General features: G+C 41.6%; 1 long non-coding RNA gene across 1 annotated transcript; it reads right to left on the reverse strand.

Annotated features, from left to right (window-relative positions):
* Positions 1-2817: 2817 nt before the first annotated feature.
* On the reverse strand, positions 2818-19692 carry LOC119022150. Its single transcript, XR_005075840.1, has 3 exons — positions 19258-19692; positions 13477-13592; positions 2818-3143 (listed from the first exon to the last, which is right to left on the reverse strand). It is a non-coding gene; the product is annotated as an uncharacterized LOC119022150 (long non-coding RNA).
* Positions 19693-20748: the final 1056 nt, after the last annotated feature.

The raw sequence follows: 20748 nt of genomic DNA on the forward strand, positions 1-20748 counted from the left end.
CCATCACCTTGTCAAAGCATGGTGGTTGTTTGAGGCTGTGGTGTTTTCACGTGAAGAACGCAGATAATAACGTTGGAGCTGTGAAATGCTGTACAAAGATCGAGATCAGTGATGAATTTGAGTGATTTTGATTCCTGAATAATACCTTTTTAAATCAACTGAATTCATATCTCAGGCTCACTGAGGTTACACTTGGGCTGTCATTCATAAATAATCAATAGGAGCCTTAATACTTTAGCCAGTCCCCACGAGACCTTTTACCTCTCTTCAAGATTTCAGTGCTTCTAAATTGAATATTCTTCTTCTATTTTACGACATTTAAGCAATACCATGATTGATATTTGCCTCATTATCATTATCAACATTAACATTAACATTATCAAGTACTGAGCTGAAATCCAAAAGGGTAAAAAAAGAAAAAGTATGCATATTAATCCGATACAGTACAATATATTACCCGTGACACTATTAAATAGGTGTTGCCCAGTCCCCTGGAGCTCATCTCCAGGCTAGATATGCTCTTTGAATGCACAGGCGAGGAAAGGAGGGCAAAGAGAGAGCTGAGTGAAGCAAAAAAAAAAAAAAAAAAAATGAGAACACACAGCATTGGGTGGTATTTCAGCATGGGATGCCCAGTCAGACTTCAGGGAGGTAATTAATTAACAACAACAACAAAAATGTCCAAGCTGAGACCTCCAGAGGCACCCTGTGCTTCCCTCAGATCTCTGTCCAGGAAACGGAAGGCTGGGTTGGGTTTATGTGGAGCAAGGATCCATCCAGAAAGAATAATCCTGGAGCTACCAGAAACACTCCCAGGCAAAAAGCGAGGAGGGTTAGCCATCGCTGTGACTTTCTTACATAATAATATCAGAATGTTTTCTCATTAAAAATATGAAAGTTGGCCCTTTGATATGTGTCACGATTTATAGAAATGTACAGCATCTCATTTTGATAAGTAGATGTATTAGTAGGACACGAAACCCCTTTCATACTTCATAAATGAATGTGTTGTGCCAATTCTAATTATTTCCTCTACAGATATGATGATATGTGAGCATGTGAGAATTATGCATTAAACTTTTGTCATGCGGGAGGCAGAGTCCGATTCAGTGAAGAACGTACAGTGTTAGATCACATGTAGATCATTGAGCGGAGTGTCACTCTTTTTTTTCGGCGTCGTGATGTGCAGGTACTGACATTGGTTGGCCTTTACAAAAAAAAAACGCTTGTCACACATGAAACGGAGAGCGAGGAGTAAGAAGAAAGACTGATGAGCTCCGATCCGACACAAAAGGAGACGGAGTGTGATCACTGATAAAGCCTTAGCTTGTATCGTCCTTTGATGTCTGACCAGCTCGGCGAAAAATAACAAATCCCTTCAGTCTGCGGCTGCACACCGAGAACCTGTCAACGACTTTGTATCTCCTAGACTCTAATAATACATTTAAAAGATGGATGGTTTGGGGATTTTGCTCGGATCTATCAAACTATAGAAAAATGTGGCAGCAACGTTAGTGAGTGCGGTAAGAGAAAAGTAGTTAAACCATACCCTCTCACAGTTACGTATCTTTTGGAGAAAAAAACTTTTAATATCATGGTGCCCTCTGTGTAACAGGCACAAATAGATCACTTAAAATAGTTAGTAAAAATCGAGAGCCAAAATGCGCGGTAATGTCCGGGCAGGAGAATTCGTCTTCCTAATCATGAAACAAAATGTTTTCCCTACTGCCTCTGACCGCATGCAGCTGAGGAGTGCACAGATGAATTAACTAAGAGTCACAATGGTGATCAAGAGCCAGAATACTCCTTTACCGTGTTTCCCTTCATGCATGCATTGTATGCTAAGAGGACATGGTGTTGTATGAGGGTGCTACTGCTGTTTTATTAGCTCCCTCAAACTCAATTTCCATTTAATTTGTGAGCTGGCTCCCTGAGTCTGTGCCTGGCAGCTAAAGGTATAAATCTGGCCTTATCTGGCCCCGGCATGCACAGTTCATATCCACACACCCTTTGCCAACAACAGATCTATAATTCATGGCCAGGCACACCCACGTTATTGGCTGCCCATGTATTAGAAAGTACAACACAGGAAGGAGAATTCGATGCAGTGTCATCCGAACGGTTCAGAAGGCAAAAGGGTACGTTTTCTCTCCCCAGAGACGCACCATGTGACACAAACTTCTCTGTAGTGCTATTACACATTAAAAGGCAGGCATGTGCTGTGTCGAACTTTTTTACATTCATATTCAGCTGGCTGGTTTCTTGTGTCGTTACGCCAAGGTGAGGGTTAACGTCAGTGTGACCTCACAGGTGAAAAAGTGCTGTGTTTGACAGAGGGGGCGATTATTCTTCCAATTAGGCTAATTGGATGAGACGGGTCAGGGCACATAAGCTGTTCAATGAAGTCAAATAAACAGAGAGGATTGTGGGCAAATTATCTTGAGGAATAGCTCTGGATGGACCGAATCAGGCCACTATATCTGAAAAATCTATATTGGAAAATATTATTTTTTGCTACAATGGTGGCTGGCCTTGTGAGCAGCGCTTTTGATGAGCTCTGCTAAAAGCTCCATCCATGGATCATTATCCAATCATGCTCTCCAGCCTGCCTTTGTGACTGTCTCCCAGTGCTTGCCTTCCACACTTCAAAAAATGCCAACATCAATAGTCCAAAGAACTAACAAAATCCCCAAACTTTGGTCGAAGAACTGTCTGAACCATTTTTGGTCTTTAAAATGGAAATGTCAACACAAAGGACATCAAAATCACAAAAATGACCAAAGAACTAAAAAGGGCTTAAACTTACATGGCGAGGGGGTTATAGGAGTCCCTGCGGCACATGTTAACACCCCAGCAGGAAGTGAGGCGCTGTCAGTCGGGGTCTCGCGCTTCCCGTAAAGAAGCACAGGCTTTGGGGATGTGGTGTGGAAGACAGGTGCCGCTGGAGGGAATTTGTGGTAACTCCTGCTGGCCACTCCTTGTCGGGTCGTGGGAAATTGAGAAGGGAAATGTAGGGCAGAAGATGAGGATTGAGGGCTTGTCCCTCCGGTGTCGTCTTTAATGAGCATTACTGTGCCAGCGGAGACTTCATCACAGCATCATGGTCAGCCCAGCACAAAGATAACTTCTTCAGCCCACTGTAGCTGGATAACAGACAGGGAGATGAGAGAGACATCAGACACTAGGTAATTAGGACCACTCGAGAAAAAGAGGTGGAGGAGGAGACCACAGCTGAACACCTCATCCTCTCTTACTCTCTCTTTTCCCCGATTCCTTGGGGTCATGCTTGTTTTTCGCCTTGATATCTCTGTTAATGAATGAGCGCAGCATCTATTGCCCAGAAGGGACCGGTGTTTGTGTCTGAAGAGGGAGGGAGGGAGGGAGGCGGACGAGTATGAAGGGCCACACAGCGTTTTGTTTGTGTTGTTCTGGAGCAGCTGGAGGCAATGACGGGGAACACAATAACAATTTTCATGCACTGAGCGAATGAATAAGCAGCCACTCATCACAAAATCATAGGCATACAAACACAAATGTAAACGAACACCAGCTGTGATGTACAGAATAAGAAATCATTCATTATCCATACTATACAGCATGACGCGTAAATGGCATCAAGTATCCTTCACACAACTGGGGATTTTAAGTGAGTAAATTCACAAGGGCAGATGACAGGAAAAAAGGACCATTTCTAGACCATATCATTAAATGTTACGCTCCATAAACTGGCAACACACGATTGTTGAGATGAAATAAATGTAAAGATTGAGTGGATGGGTTTCAAACAAACATTACTGGTTCATATTAAATGCAGGTTTCTATTCCACTTCGCTCACAGCAGGAAGGTAACATGTATAAAGCTAACGCTGACCCTCTGCACCTTCCTGCGTATGTTTACAGGAAGGAACGGCACTTGTAGGCCTTTACAGCGAGACCCCGCCCGTTGACAATAGCGACTGTGCTCAGCAGACGTCACTGAAGAGCAGTGGTGGTTTCTCTAACTCAGTTTTTACACCAGATTTACTGTGTCCTAGTGTGTCAAGTTTAACACGCTGGGAAGAAGGGAACAGCAGAAAGCATTGTGTGGGCGGGGACAATTTTATGATGGTTACCGCTCTTCTATCTTCTACTTTGATCTCTCTTTCAGACTCTTTGCCGACCGAGCGATGCTTGCACCCTGCTTGAACAGAGTCGATGGTCAAAATTTGTACCTGCCGAACTTCAATGTGCGTCACAGCTTCATGCAGGGAAAGGGACAGAGTATTAGTACATTCACATGTCATGTTTCCATCACATGTGATTGGCTCTGAGCACAGAAATACCTGTAACTGCTCATTCGATGTGTGAGTGAGTGTTGATTGCATGCTTTTTTCGGTGAAGGGTTCAGCTGCAGCCTCGCAGACTTCACAAACCACTTCCTCTGCAAAACATGTCCACACAGAAAATTCAGTTGAAAATGTTATTAAAAGTAGCAATTTTAGCAACTATGAGGAAAAGAAATAATGATAACCTGTGTTCCAGGCGCACCTTCATATGACTTTCACTGCACATAATGTGGTTTAATAAAAGAGACAAATTGAATTTACCCAATTGGATTACTAAAGTCTGTGTGCTTCTTCTTCTTCTCCTCATATAATTAATGCAACAAAAGGTAGCCTAGACAAACAAAATAGTCAATAAATAAATACCAACATTAAATATAAATATAGGTAGTGTTGCACTTGTGAAACAGACATGATAAGAATAAACATTATGCATTATACATTTTGTTAGCCTAATTACTAAAAAAATATATACAATCGATATACTGTCCAGAGCTTTTGTTGTGAAAAGCACAAAAGTCTGTATGCGCTGCAATTGTGAGCAGAATACAAGTTTGCTATCTTGGTTCAGACCACATACAAATGTAGACTTTGGTTTCATCTGTGATTAAACAAAGCCTACAAACCCTGAATGAACCGTATATGGAAGTTCAGCTTCTTTCAACTGTCAGCAGTTGGATATACTTATCTTTATCTCAAGTGTTAAATGAGTGATTCAGTAAACACATCCATTCTGTGGATGGGCATAATATCTATTATTACATGTTTAACAAAGCTTGATTATGAAAATGGCCCATGAACTTTATCAGACGGGTCAAGCAGGTTCATTCTGGTTTGTGGAGTGATATGAACAGCCGAAGTAGTTCGGTGAGAAATCAGGAAACATGTAGGACTAAAAGAAAAAACCTTAACCTCGTATATTTGAGGGGCACATTACACAAGTGTCCACCAGTTCTTTATTTATTCACCTCTCCCAGCCAACTGTCCAGATGTTCCATGTACTCATGTATCTGCTGAAATATTCACACCTGGTCTGCTCTTGCTCGGAGCCACCCAGTCCCCTCCACAGATGTGTCCTGTCAATCTAGATAAAGAGGAACATGGCCAACTAATCACCATGCTGCTGAGTTATAAGATGGCTCTTCTCAGGGTCCTTTCCTTTTTTTTTTTTTTTTTTAAAAAAAGGTTTTAATTCTATATAATATCTATATTCTATATGTCTCCTATGTCACCTCCTTTCTAAAACCTCTGTTGGCCAGCATCAGGATGTGTCTCCATGAAGCCTGACCAGTCTGCTTCAGACATGCACAATAGCTATGAGTATGTAACGGCATCATAAAAATGTGTTTATGGATGTCATGTTTGCGGAGATCATTTGAAATGTGAAAGCTGGTGTACTGTTAAGCAGATTGTGCTATAAATGCCATAGTGTCAGAGTCAAGGGGAAAAGAAGGGGAGGGTCTGAAGAGCACCCGTGGGGGCTATAATGTGTTGTACAGTATATCATTATACTGTAGTTGGATAAGCATTATAAACAGTACGATTAATATTTCATGTTCTGAGCATTGCCTTAATGGATCATTTGACCATAAACAGGCAGGAAAATGAGTGTTCAAACTGAGTCATCATATTAGATATATTGGCAGGTCAGTCACCGGGAGATGATGGGATCACCTGTTATTACTTTTCAAACTGGTCTGAAGTATATCACAGGGTTTTTTTTTTTTTTTTCATTTCAAGAAAGAGAAGAAAATGAAATTCCAAAAAAGAAAGAAGGAAACGCTCAAGGATATATACGACCAATTCAATCTATAGTCCTTCAGCCATTTGAAACCTTCTGAATGGACTGGGAGATGATGGCTATCTCACCCCAGACAAAGAATCAGCAGAGAGCTAAAAAGATTCAGTCCATTGTCCTCTGAAACGGATCTCCGAGGAGCTCTTTGGGGAGCGCCTCGAGGGGCTTACTTGAACTTTTGCTGATGAGAAACGGCGAACGGAGCACGGACAAACACACACAACCGAAGACAGCAGATTCGCAGGTGCCCCTCGCGTCTCCTCAGACTGTATGAGTGGATTTAAGGCTCGGGGAAAGCACTACAGTACGAGCTGGGAGGGAGCAGAACAATGACCATATGTCGAGCTCGGTGCAGCCGCGGGGGGATTGATTGGTGAATATTTCATTAGGACTTGAGCTAAATTCTTTCCAAATGAAAACATACATACTGTATATCTCCCTGAAGGTGGGGCTCTACCATATGTGCATGTTTATAAATAAAGCAGCCTCGCTCTTCGGATATACGTAATTACTTTTTCTGATCCCATTACCTGCTGTTATACGGCGGGTTAATTGTGGCAAACACAAGGCGAGTTGATGAATTTTACATTGCAGTCTACACTAAGGTCTTCCGCATTACCCACAACATGTGCACTGCTTGGTTTTTGTTGTTGTTGTTATAATTGCTTAACTGCTTTGTCTAGCAAACTGCTGACATGATATTCGTTGTGCTGGGAACCTGCTAATGCTAGTCCGCCATGATAGCGCTTCTCTCTACTTCCCCTGTGCCAAGCCCTAAATCTACTTCTTCCTGTCATTTTGTTTTCAAGATTGTACATCATTTAATTCAATAGAGTCCTAGCACTTTACACGGACTGCACACTTTTTCAACGGATGGTTCTGGATGTGAATTTCACATTCACTCTACTCCACTGATGTTTCAGCAAAATCCTCATTTAAAGAGTTTTTTTTTTTTAAGCTGGGAATCAAGCCAACTGACTGGGAGATGAATTATCACCATAAAACATTTGATTCACAGCAAATATGTATTTGGAAAATGGGAAAAAAAGAGGTACAAACACTGTTGTGAATTGGAGTGATTTCCATCTCCTTGGGACACTTTTCCTCATCTCTGAAAAATGCAGCACATGAGAAAGGGACATCATGGTTGCTCCATGGTAAACGTAATGTGAGCGATCCAGTCGCAGTAGCACTGGCTCGGTAGCTTACATGACTTTTGCACACGCGGTAAACATTTGGCCCCAGCAAACTCCACTATTCAGTCACTGTTACCCCTTAGGATTGTGGGTAGTGTGGTACTTCTTTATGACATCCTGAATAAAACATGTATGTTATAAAACAGGATTGAAATCGTACAGATTGTTTGCCTTCTAAAGGGGCCTAAACAAGCCTTACAATCTCATTGCTTGTCAGTCCTGAATGATCAACATCCTGAATTCAGTATATTGTGATTCTTACCTCTGGAAAATCACCCATTAACCACTAAGTACATTAATGGACGATACTTCTGTTGCTACGGGGAACTAGTGGAAGTATTGTAATTGCTGACACACCGGTGGCACTTTCAGGGCTTTAAAACCATTTGCTATGCGGGCTTAGCAATAAAAATAATGTTAGTAGTATTCACTCCATAAAGTTGTTAACAAGGATCTTCTTGTATGAATGAAAAAAAAAAAAAAAAAAAGTTCCTCTAATAATTACATTTAACTGAATATTACAGCAAAAAAATGTCTGTTTCAAAAAGCAAGTACGTCTCATTCAGACATCAGATATTTAATTTTGGGTGTATTAACTTGGTTAAAAGAGATAATAAATGAGCGTTGCTGACTGCTACAGTTTGCATATGAAACGTGTTACAGATGTGCGGAAGAAGTGGCAGGTGCTGAGCTGTTGATGACACCGATGTCATGGCAGAAGGAATTTATTGCAGTTTGTGTCTTGGCACATTTCTCTCATGTGACAAGGGACAATTAATATCTCCCAGTCCTCATCTCCTGCAACAACTGAGGGAAGTGGAATAAGAGGAGATGGAAGAGGAGCGGGGGGGCCAAGAGGGCAATAAACCCTAATCAAAGCTCTTTATCTTTGTTTTTGGTTTCTCATCGCTCTACCTGTCTCTCCTATCTGTCCTCTGTTGTCTCTGTTTCCCAACCTTTATCTACACATCTGTCTCTCAGCTCTGCAATATCTTTCCACTTCTTCTGTCATTATCTGCCCGTCCACGTTTTTTCCACCTTCCACTCGCCACAAACTGCTGTCTTCCCTCGAAGTTTGTTGTCCTCCTCCCAGAGTACTCCTTCATCTGTTCACATTAGGGATTAGGGTATTGTGTAATTGAATAAACAACAGGCTATTTCAGATGCACAGTTTACAAATTACTTTACAGCTTTATGGGGAACAAATGTAATGCCGCGATCTGGAAGCATTACCTTTATTCTCATCAAGAACGCCACGTTTTCTGTTATTTCAGTTGTTATAATTCATCTTTCACATTTTAATATGGCACTGGCAATACAGTTTCATTAAATTTTCCTCAAGAAATTGCTCACTCCGAACAGAATATTACCTGGTTTGCTGCTGCCTTTTTTACATGCTGAGCTGTTCAATATAAAAATATCATTCAAACACACTCAAGCATCTCATTGTGTTCTCATTATGCTGAAAGGTCAATTTAAAAGTGCCTCCAGCTATCTGATTTGACTAAAGATCCTCTATATATAGCTTTAACTCTCCCTGTCAGTATATATCATGACAGGCTCAATGATATATTTGCAGGTGTTACATCTACTGAGCAGCAAGAATAGAGGATGTAGATTAAGCTAGTTAAGCCTGTAACTCTATTTTTTAAGCACGTACAGTAAAGTGACCTCTCTTCTCTGACATCTATTTGACATTCACGCTCACTTAAGCTGCATTATAAATTATACATAGGCATTACATACGTACAGGCACCATAGATGGTTAATTTTTTGGACCTTAGACTGAGGGAATGTCTCCCTGGTATCACAACCTCTGTTGTAGCAAAGGTCTTTCATTTCCTTGTATTCTCTCCTTACACCTTGCAGCCTTCCGAGCTTGGATGATCCACACCCCACCACCCAAGTTTTTCCTGCTATTAAAATGCCAAAGCTCTGCTGCCATTATAAGAGAAAGTAACAAGAAGTAGTATAAACAGTGAAACATCCGTACAGGGAGAGGGCTGAGGGTGGACAGTGGGGTTAAACGATCACAGGACTTTCGTTCTGGAGACCGCTGCTCGTGTCCAGTTTAAAAACCAGACGTCAACAGAGGGTTCCACATGCTAGTGCTAGTCAGCCTGACACTCCTATATTTTCTCTATACCGTGTAGTTTTTCCTGCCTAAACCCGACCAAACTGTGACACAATAGGCTGAATGTAGCTCAGTGGCTTGACTTCTCAAATACTTGTGGGTCCCCCGTCTAACTGATTGATTGACTAAAGGAGTGACGTATTATACAGTCAATTATTCAGTTTGCATTGACAATGAAAAGAGTGAGCTGCGCTTTTTCGGCTTATTTTAGATAACAAACTTCTAGTCTTTAATTCACCAGTTTCCTTGTTAGCACATGCTCGAAGCTTCCTTCTTGTTCACCTTTTATCAGGATGAATTCAGTATTATGCACATTTTGATGGCGCTAATTCCATCAGCACAACAAATGTATAACCCATGTGCATTGTAAGGAAGGAACCTTAACCCCAACCCTCACATCACACTCACCAGTTTGCTTCTCTCGGTTTTGTCAGAAATTCTGTATTCATCCAGCAGACAGCTCCAGTCTATTCACTTTTTTCATCATTGTCAAACCACCTTGGATGAAACTGGGATTAATACAATACATAGATGACACAGGTATTTCTATTTAAATAGAAACTCTGAACTCAAACTACTAAATACAGAATGGCTCTGCTTTTTTATTGACTCAACTGGCATGGTGCACAACGTAGATACTGAATTCACAACTTGAGCCGTTGTTGTTGTCGTTGGCCAAAGGTAACCTCCCCTCATCCCACATTATAGACCGGCCTTTGTATTTTTTCGTGCTGACCACGCCTCCAGCTGTTATTCAAGACAGCTATTTTTTTTTTACATGGCTTTCATCCGATAATTCACGGAAAATATTATTTCTATTACTGTGTTACACCCTTTGGAGAAGCCGTCAACTTCAGCACATAAACACACAGAAAAATGCAGAGCTCGTCAAAAGAGTCCGTCTGAGATGAGTGAAAAAAAAAATCATCTGTTTTGCACATCACAGGGGCTTAAGCTGTTTATTTGTAAGTCAGTTTGCAGAGATAGCAGCATGCATGTGTGTGTGCTCCTCTTTGCTGACGGGTAAGAGGAAAGCAGTTTTAATCACCGCTAACCCTCACACCCTGCTGACAGCGTCAGAGAGGACCGGCCTCACCCCCTTCCTATGATCAGCCTCATCAGCTGTCTGCTTAGCCCTCCATTCATCTCTTTATTATTTATTTACCTCCACTTTGCACATACATATTCCTCAGGGAGCACATCCTTTGAGCATTTAAGCAGGGCCCCTGCAAAAAGTACCTCAGCGGAGGAACTTTTCCACTCTATTTGTTTTTCACATGAAAACCAAGTAAGCGTGGAGTTTAGTGACGGCATGTGCCTCTCTCCATTTGACGTGTTTTTCTGAAAAGGATGGAGAAGCCTCATTAAAAGAAATGACTGGCGTCGGTTTGATTGATTTTATTTTGACATATCTCCTAAGCTGAAAACAGACAGCTCGTTTATAAAAAATAATCACACTAATGGGGGGCCAATTAGAGGCAGCAAATGACAGCATACTTGATGGTGCCGGTATTGATTTGGTACATACCAAATCAAATTTACACAGTCAATAAACTGTCTTACTCTTGTCTTTGCTTGTACAGCAACAACAAAACAAGCCAGTCTTCACTGTTCATTTTTTTAGACTCGATACATCCCTTTAACCTGCCCATCTAGAAATCAACAGCAGACTTTGTTACATTCATTAAATGAGGTCATTCTTTGTGGCCGTCAAGGTCAGTCTCTATTCCTTGGTTTCTGTCAGGGATCCTTAAAAGTCTGCTGCTGGCCATGTCATGTGACACCACCTATGGGCAGGAAACCAGAGAGTCCCTCCAGACTGCATCATCACATCAGAGCGACTGAGGGCAGCTTTGGAAAGGTAACTTTTGTGTGACAGAATAACTGCTGCAGTTTCAAGGCTAAAGTTTGATTTTCAGTCGTTTTTGCTGTAGACGTATAAAGTAAAAAATTGTGTCTTAGTACGTCATCAAGTAGCTCTCTATAATTTGATCATGTCTTGAACCATATGAGAATGTATAGTACATATTGTCAACACAATACTTTGAAATGCAATTGAGTCGCTCCCCAGCTCTCTTGATGAGTTGGACTGGAAGGAGAAAGAATAAAGGGAAAATTACATTTTATTGAATTTTGTCCTCTATTGTACTTCTTGTTGTCCGTCATTTTGATGAACTGGGTTGAAATATTCCATCATGATCTATTATTGCCTGTCAATTACATTTTTCATCTCTTTAATGGTTATGAGACATGGCTTAATTTGCACTCACTAGAGAGCTGCCACCGTCGTGCCAAAACAGTGAAATATGAACAATATAATCCTACAGAATCAATCGTTTTCAAAATGCATTTCCTCATTGCCGTCTTTAGGCCTCTCTGTCAGTGGCTTATATTTACCTTGCAGTCTCACACACTTGCAGACTTGATGTGACGACAGTGAACACTTCAAGGTACGTACAACCCCAGAGGGTGGACATTTGGATTCAGCCTAAGGCTTCTGGATCAGGATGGTTTGGGAATAGTTCATTGTAAAAACAAAAAAATCCCCCATGTCCATGGAAATGTTAAGCTTGTTACCTTTCAATACATTTCTGGCAATATTACTGTTCTAAAAATATCGGCTTACATAAACAAAGGCAGATGAAGAGCAAAGATGTGTCAAACCACCAGAAAATAAAATGGATTTCCAACAATGGTGGAATTGTTACAGTGAACATACATTCTCAGTAATTTATCTGTTACAGGACAATGTCTGATGGGATTGACTGGAGAATGGCATCATGCTGCTGTGCTGTGTAAAATGTTAGGTCAGGTAGGCCGACTGTTCTGTCGCAGAATGAACACAGAGGAAAGAGAAATGAGAAAGGTCAAAATGTTAACAACCTCACAACACTACAAGACGAGAGCCACTGAGGTAAGAGCAAGTAGGCTTTGGATCACTAGAGACATGTGGGCCCACAACACATGTACTTGTTTTACACTTAATAGGGTCATGATTGGAAAAACAAATGAAGGTGCAACATCATCCAAGACCCACCGCCGATATGTTAGATATGGCCAAATTATCAACAAAACAGCCAAAGCAGCGGGAAATAACTTGGATGCTGAACGTATTAATCATGCTTGTGGATGAAGGAAGAGCACTGAAAACACAATGCTTACTCATAATTAAGGACATTAATATTGCAGGAAAATACATGAAAACCAACAAACATGACAATCGAATTCTAAAACAAGCAATACATATCTCCTACTCCTATAAATATTGTGTGAGTAGCCTGATATTCCTCTGTGACACGAAGCTCCATTGCCATCCAGAAACGATCAAAAACACATCAGTGAGCCACACAACATGTTCCTTCCTTACGATGCACATGGGCACTGTCGTTTATTTTGAGTCCGTCACACATAGACCATCCTGCTGCTGTAAATGCTCACCAATGCATCAAATCTCCAGCTGAAAATAGTCCCCCAAATTACACCATTTGCTTCTGTTTCAGTAATGTTAGCTCTAAACTACAAAACAGAACTGTTTCACGGAATTCTTAAGATAAATGTATACGATCATGATCCATTTTTTTAAGATTTACATCGGTTGGGAACAAATGGCATTGGGCGTGAGAGATTCAGACAGTAGGTGAGTATTTAGAGACAGATGAACACACTGTCGGTTGGTCTTTTCATGGCATGTGTGGACAGTTTATAGGTGTAAGATTGCACTCAGTGGAGTATAGAGCAGTCGTTCATCACTTTAGACAAAGACGTTACGAGAGAGAAGATAAATTACTAGGTATTTTGAATGGAAATGTCTGTAACGCCAGAGATGGCAGTTACATGACACATAACCTGCCACTTCCCCCTAAAAGCCAATCGAGTGGTTCATCACAGCCAAACCAGGAAATATAAAAGCCAATCATGTCTTTGCACTGACGCTTGTGCACAGTTGATATATGACTTTTAATATCATGCTAATACACAGGATAACAAAGAAAGGTGAGGTTATTCAGTTATTAGACTTACACTTACATTTGTACAAGTGCTCTAGTGGGATTAACCATCAATGTCACGGCACACTCAGCACTCTCTTCGAGACGTATAGGGATTCTTTGTTGTGAAACTGTGCACATGTGTAGAAGTGTAACCTGTGGGGAAAAAAATGCTTTAGAGATAAACTTGGTGTTGAACCCCTTCCCCCTGAAAGCAAATCATGTGCTTTGTCACAGTCGAACTAGGAAACAAGGCATGTATAACAGATGCTTCAAACAAATGCAGAACACACGAGCCAGCATGCATGCACACCCAATGACCTTGTTAAAAACAAGTATATCCCTGGCCTTAAACCTTAGTTTGGGTCAATGTCAACCATCTGTCTTTTAAGCAGATCTGACTGGCGATCATGAACATGCAGTTTTTCTGCTCTAGTGACTATTGAAAGTGAAGTTGTGGCTCTCTATCCATTCATTTAGATGGGGCCCGGGTCTTGTAAGCCTTAAACAACCACCCAGGAGCGTTGCCAAGATGGCTGCCAAGTGGTAAGACTTGCCTAAAAGTACACCGGTAAAGAGGAGTGGAGACTCAGTCAGCAGTCAGTGGTGTTATAAACAGAACAGTCAAATAAAGGTTTTCCATGAAACATGGCAACCTTGAGGGGTACTTCAGCATACAATCATAAATGTGCACAAGAAGTGTTAAACTGATGGTTTCCAGCAGTATGCCAGATAAGCTGTGAACAGATGCACACACATGCCAGACACATGATCCCCTTCCCTAAGGATTCACCTGACAGAGATAAATGTAGAGAATACTGTCAGCTTTATCCTTTAGTGCTCAGTTCAGTAATCCCCAGCTTCTTTAGATCAAGGTGCAAACACAGTCAATGTCAGGTGTGAAGTTAATTGGCATGATAAACTTGAGTCAACCCGAGTGATTCTTTTTTTTTTTTTTTTTTTCGGAAATAAATGAATAAAACAACCAATGAGTCAGGGTTAGACCTATGTTCAGTCTTGAAAGAATATTCAACACAAATTCTATGTCAAATGATGGAAATGCTTTCTCTCCATAGAGTAGCAGCATAACGTAGCACCATGGAGCAGTAGATCACCCACTGGATCAATACACAGGCCAGAGGACCTCTTTGAATCTGCAACATGCAACAGTTCTTTACAAGTCAGTGCATTTGACCAAATTGATTTAACTGAGGAAGCATGGACAGAGCACACAGTTTGCCAATAAGCAAAGACACGTGTTCCCGTTGATGAAGACAAACACCTCCAGATACTTGCACCACCGACTTCACGTCTCAGTGGTCAATGGCACATGGATCCTGGGGATTAGGCGCCATGCTTTGGATCACAGATGAATAAGTCAGTGTAATGACACCATCTGTGGTGCTTTGCAGAGGTTAGGGCACCAGGAGCAAGACACTGCGATAGTTCCAATCAAGCAGCATGCCGTTTAGATTGATGGTGTGCAGTGCTTGTGATTTTTCCAGGCCCAGGGTCTGACTAATCCACCAACAAGTTGCACTTCAAATGAGCTCAGCTCAGTTATTGTTGTTAAATCAATCAAAGAGCTCATCAAACCAGTGTCTCCTCAAGTGACCAAGTGCATCACTGGCTGACCAATCAATAGGCTGCCTCTAGGAAGAACTGTTTCTCACAAAATGTTCACTGGTATTGTTTATGCTGAAGCATGATTTATGATTCTGTGCTTACTTGGTTACAGTTAAACCGTAAGGGCAAATGCATTCATCACATTCTAGCTGGGAGATGTCAAATGAGAAGATCAATACCACTGTTATATACAGCAGTAATACATACCAGCCAGCAGCTGACTTGGTTAGCTTCGTTTAGCTAATCTTATCTCACAGACAGAAAACTGTCTATCCACCTCTGAAAAATGTGTAAAACAATGTTCATGCGACTTACTGTTGAGATTTCCTGGCAGACTTTTTTATGTTACGCTAGGCTGCTACTGTAGCCTTATATTTACGAGACGTATACAGAGTGTAGGCTGTTGTCAGTTGTATTGAACTGTCCAGTAAGAAAACCACCAAAATTTCCTCAACTTGTCTCTTAAAATGAAAGACAGTACTAAACTAAATAGTCACACTGTCATGGTTTGTTTATTTTGCTAGCCATGTCCTGTTTCATTTTGTTGTTTGTCTTCATGTGTCACGTATCACTTTCCACTTCCCCCCCAGTGTCTGTTTTCCCGCCCTTTTTCTGCGTGCACCTGTGTCTCATCAGTTAACGACTCCCTGTGTATTTAAGCCTGTGTTTCTCCCTCACTCTTCATTGCTTCGTCGGTTTTGTTCCTGCTTCCCCTGCAACTCCCTGTCCTCCTGTTTTTTTCGAGTGTGATCTTTGTTTTAATTTACTAGTGGATTACTTTTGTTTCCGTGACTGCTTTTTGCTTTGGTTTTTGTATTTTGGACCTTCAGCTTTGGTTACATTAAAGCTCGATTTCTATTCCATAACTTGCCTGCCTCTGATCATCCGGGGTAAAGTTCTTCAGTAGCCAAAACCTTACCCCACAGAGGACCCAGGACCTGAATCCTGGTCTCTAGTTCTGCTTTTAGCGCCCATCTTGTCAGCTTCCCTTCGACTTATGCACGGTGTGACGTTTACACCTACAAAGAAGTAGCATTTGTTGAGCTATGAAAAACATTGCCAGTGATCATAACCCAGGCAGCATTTAATTTCCTTTAAAACATGACAATTCAATTGAATTCTATCTTTTCTAAGGTTTTGTTGGCGATTGGATATTGCGCCATTACTCATTGCAACTCTATATTATCGCTTGCAGCGGAAATGTATCAATGTGCTGCACGTGTGAAATACGCTTCGATTTCTGCTCGAAACACACATTTTGTGAACGCGTTCGTTATTCAATCAGTATGTGTGTGCCGTGTGCTGTGACACAGACTGTGATCAGTGGCTGTGACAGTGAAGAGCATCGCGAAAGTCGTATGCATCACACAGACTGACTCTCTTGATAGAATCCTACACGCCTGACAAGTAATCTCCCTCAGCGCTGTTTACAGAAAGCCTAACAAGTGTTAAATTTGTACCGCTAATCAGGGAAACTGTGAAACCACGGCATTGTGTGCAGTGCAGTAATCCATTACGGAATTCCATCATTGTTATTCAGCTGCAATCTTATTACCTCTATTCAACATTTAAGTACGTCGAAGATGAAGACTGGCACTGCCGCGCGATCGCAAGAAAAAGCATTTCAAACACGCAACACATAGGAAGGAAAAAGTAACACTGCATTGCTCTCGTTTTTAGAGCTTGCTTCTTCCATCTCACAGTGGCATCCCTCTGATGGATGAATAATACAATAACATAGTCGAGGTGTTTCATATTCATAACAACTGGAATGTATGTAAGCACCTTTGGATTTCATGCATCTAAAATCACACCCTCCCAAGGTTTTTTCTCCCCCCATAGCCAATGAAATTCATTCACTGAATGTTTCATCATGTCTGTGCCAAAGATGTTATTGAGAAATTACAGTGCAGGCAATGAGTCAGGAAGCACTATGACAGTGGCCCAAGTGGAATCCAGGGGAGATGTATTATTATGATATTTTCTTGGAGGAATCTGGAATTGAATTCTGATTCAGTGGAATATGATTTTAAAGTGAGGTTATGCTATCCCCTGATAGATGATACACAGGCAACAGACACGCTACACGGAGCACTGCAATAGATACACTGAGTACAGAGCTGGCCATGCACAACACCGGCAGGCTGCATACAGATGAGCTCTGAAGGAACGGGATCACTGGGGCATAAACACAACAACAAAGGATGTAATGGAGGGTTTACCACCCAAACTCTGTTAATCCACTTTGTTATCTGTGAAATATAAGTTTCTCAACATTTTCAAAGGGCTAGAAATCTTTATATAGCGGGAACTGACTGCATGCATTACAGAATCTGACAAATGGAAATTGATGAAAAAGCCTGCAAATAAGCTTCTGGCTGTCTATTAAAGGCTAAACTTTATCCTTCACTTGCAGGCGCAACAGATACATCACTGCATTTTTTTTTTTGTTTGTACCATCTCACTTGTGTGTCTCACCTTTCTGAGTGAGTGACTCAATTTACTTTTTTAGAGAACATCTTGGTCTCACCATAAAAAGCGGCAAAAGAAAAGGGGCAGCATGACCTGAGCAGCCATTGGAGATTTTTTTTTCCTTCAAAATTAAAGTGAAAAAAATGTCGCTTTTAAGAAGCGAGAGTGGCAGCAGAGTATAAAACCACTACAATTGCACGAGAAATACTTTCCAAGTTTTTTTCCATGTGAAACCGGAGCTGTACAATCATTACAAACATTGTCCCGAGTCGTGGTTGATGGATTTCTAAATGGAAGAGTGCAGTTCGGGCAGGTAATTTTAAGGATAAAAAATATGTCTGGATACAAAGTTGGATCCATTCTGTGCTTGTGGTTGCACCATGGGATCACATCTCTCCTCCAGGGCCAGAATCAGCTCTGATAAATGACTCGACGGAGAAGAGATAGCACTCTTCCTCCTTGCACTCATGACTCCTCCCTTCCCTCTTTTCTGGACAAACACACATCTTATCAGATCGAATCTTTCTGTTTACTTCTTCATCCCTTGCAAAGTCAGATTTCTCCATCCCCGTGTTCTTCAAAATTGCAGTGTATTGCAACCGCTTTGATGAATCATATATAGTAAAGTAAGCTGAAGCAGTTCTGTATTCATAACGATGGGGTCACTGCATCAGCGGAGCTCCAGGTTACAGAAGCCTAAGAATAGTGGTTGATGGAGGATTTCATCAGGTGAAAGGTGGTATTTATGGTACACCTGTGCAGTATATCATGACCAGTGATTCACTTGGTGGTGAATGATAGGAGGGCTGCAGGTGATGAATCTGTGCTCTGTATCCTGGGAGGTCATCCACATGACATCAAGAGCGATTAGGGGCCTTGTCCCCAATCTATCAGGGGACAATCAGTGTATTTCATCATCACATCTACCCCCCCTTTTTCCCCCCTTCCTCCCCCTTGGGAAACCGCTCATCAGAAACATGGCCATTTAAGTGTGTGGTCACGGACAAGGTCACAGCCCAACTGTACGTACCCTTTCTGTGTGTGTGTGTGTTTTCACCTGCAGATGTACGAACCACAAAGACAAAGGAAGACGAGGAGCAGCTCAGCTATCTCTCGTCCCCGAGGAGTCATCCATCAGAACTGGATCTGACCCTGGAGGACGGATGTGGTCCTGTGGTGCACGCACTCACCCCGGATGGATCCAAGGCTCTACTGCTGTGTTCACTGGAGGAGTGGTTGGACTCATTAGGTATACTGTATGGAAGACAGGGTTGGGACTCAGGGGACCGGTGGTTCTGTCCTTTAGTCTTAACAGACATCAGCCTCCGAGACTGCATTTGCGTCTTGTGGCCCCTCTGACTGTGTCTGTAACTCAACTGAAGACTCTGAGAAGTCTCGCTGACAATTTCAGAGAATAGCAGAACTTTTCAGAAAGTACCGTGTCTAACAAACGATTGTCCTGCTCTGATAAGTAGATTAGGAATCAAGAAGATTGTACAGACTGATTTTCCAAGGAACAGATTGCATCCTCTTACCTCCGCGGAGCACACTCTAATGTATGCATGTCTGTACACACCCATATGGCAAGACACATAGAGCTGTGTCTCATACATAATCTCACATAAGCCTACCTTTCAAGTGTGTTGAGATAAATCAAGTTCAAGGCAAGGGCAGCAAACTTATTAACTTATATGTCTGAACTTTTTTCCCTCCCATTTCTCACCATTTTCAATGCATCAAGATGCACGTTGAGATGTAATTTAAGCGGCGCAGCAGTTTCATGTTCAAGGACCTATGGAGGCGAGATAAAAAGGGGAAAAAAATGAAAAGCAAGTTAGTTTCACAGCTTGCCGTCAGAGAGAGTAGAAGACAACAGTCACTGTATGTCACACAGCACAAATTGCCATAGAGATAACAATGTGACCCCATTTTTACTCCATTTTGAGTTTTAATCAAATATTGATGACATGAATTTGCCCAAATTGACTTGACAGGAAAAGGTTAGAGTTGACAAGGCAATAATTGGGAGCAAACTACTTGGCCATGGTATGTCTTGTGAAATATAAACAGGTCATCCACTTGCCCTAATAGTAATAGAGCAGACTTTAGTGTAATTGTAATAAAAGACAATTAAAAGGTGACTGTTTTCTTTGACTGAACAAAAGTCTAATAATGACAATAACCCCCGTTATCTCATTTGTGCATTTTTATGTTCTTCCATATTGAAAATATTACACATATTTACATACATCCATCAAAACCAGATCAATGGCTTGGACCAAAAGACCATCGTGAACATGGTATCTTGTTATGAAAAATAGTTTTATGAACATCTTTAGCTGTCTCCAGGCAGATCCACTGTCGTTGGATCTTGGTGGCCAGACCCCTCATAATTAAAAATACCATACCATACCATACCAAATACCATATGATAGCAAATTAGAGAAAGTTATGTCTGGCAGTATTCAGATGTGAATGAGCTATTAGACACTCTGTCATATCAAGGCTATAAAACCTCACAATGGTCTGTGTGGTGGCCGAAGAGGCAGCAACACACACATCCTCCACTGTGAGACTTTGTAACAGTGCCCAGGTAGTAGCAGTTGTAGCCACACTTGTGCATTTATAGCAGAGAGTGTTCTCATGGGTACCTATCCTGTAAAGGAGTAAGCCAAGGTGATAGCCTCCGCTATCCAGTTTGACAAGCGCTCCATAGACAGGGCTTTATCTGCTGTCTGGGACCCATAACTCTCATCCTCCTCTAAAAGAAGGAGTGAAGAAGGCAGAAAGATCAGTGACAGTAGATTTGAACTTGGCTACAATAAACTAATGCTGAAATGCCGGGTTGGGGCACGGAGTCACTCTCTTATTATCAAGGGAGAATGTAAGGCAATACTGATGCAAAGACAACGCTTCAACATGTTCCACCTGTTTCACTGAAATTATTGCCACTGATAGGGTGGGATTCAGCGGCCCAAGGGGTGGGTACCATGCATGAACTGTAAGGCAGGATCATTCATACATTCACATGTTCTCCCCATCACCACCCGACTGTCAGACCGCACCCCAAACGTAAGAATTGACCCATATCAACACACAGAGTGCAATCACACACATCCAAACACTCGTTGAGACGTTACAGGCAGGACACTAGTGTCTCTGGATACTGCTGCCATGCTACACTCTTTCTGGTTTCGTGAAAATTTGGCCAGTG

The sequence above is a fragment of the Acanthopagrus latus genome, chromosome 7 (assembly GCF_904848185.1).
Source record: "Acanthopagrus latus isolate v.2019 chromosome 7, fAcaLat1.1, whole genome shotgun sequence".
Lineage (NCBI taxonomy): Eukaryota > Metazoa > Chordata > Actinopteri > Spariformes > Sparidae > Acanthopagrus > Acanthopagrus latus.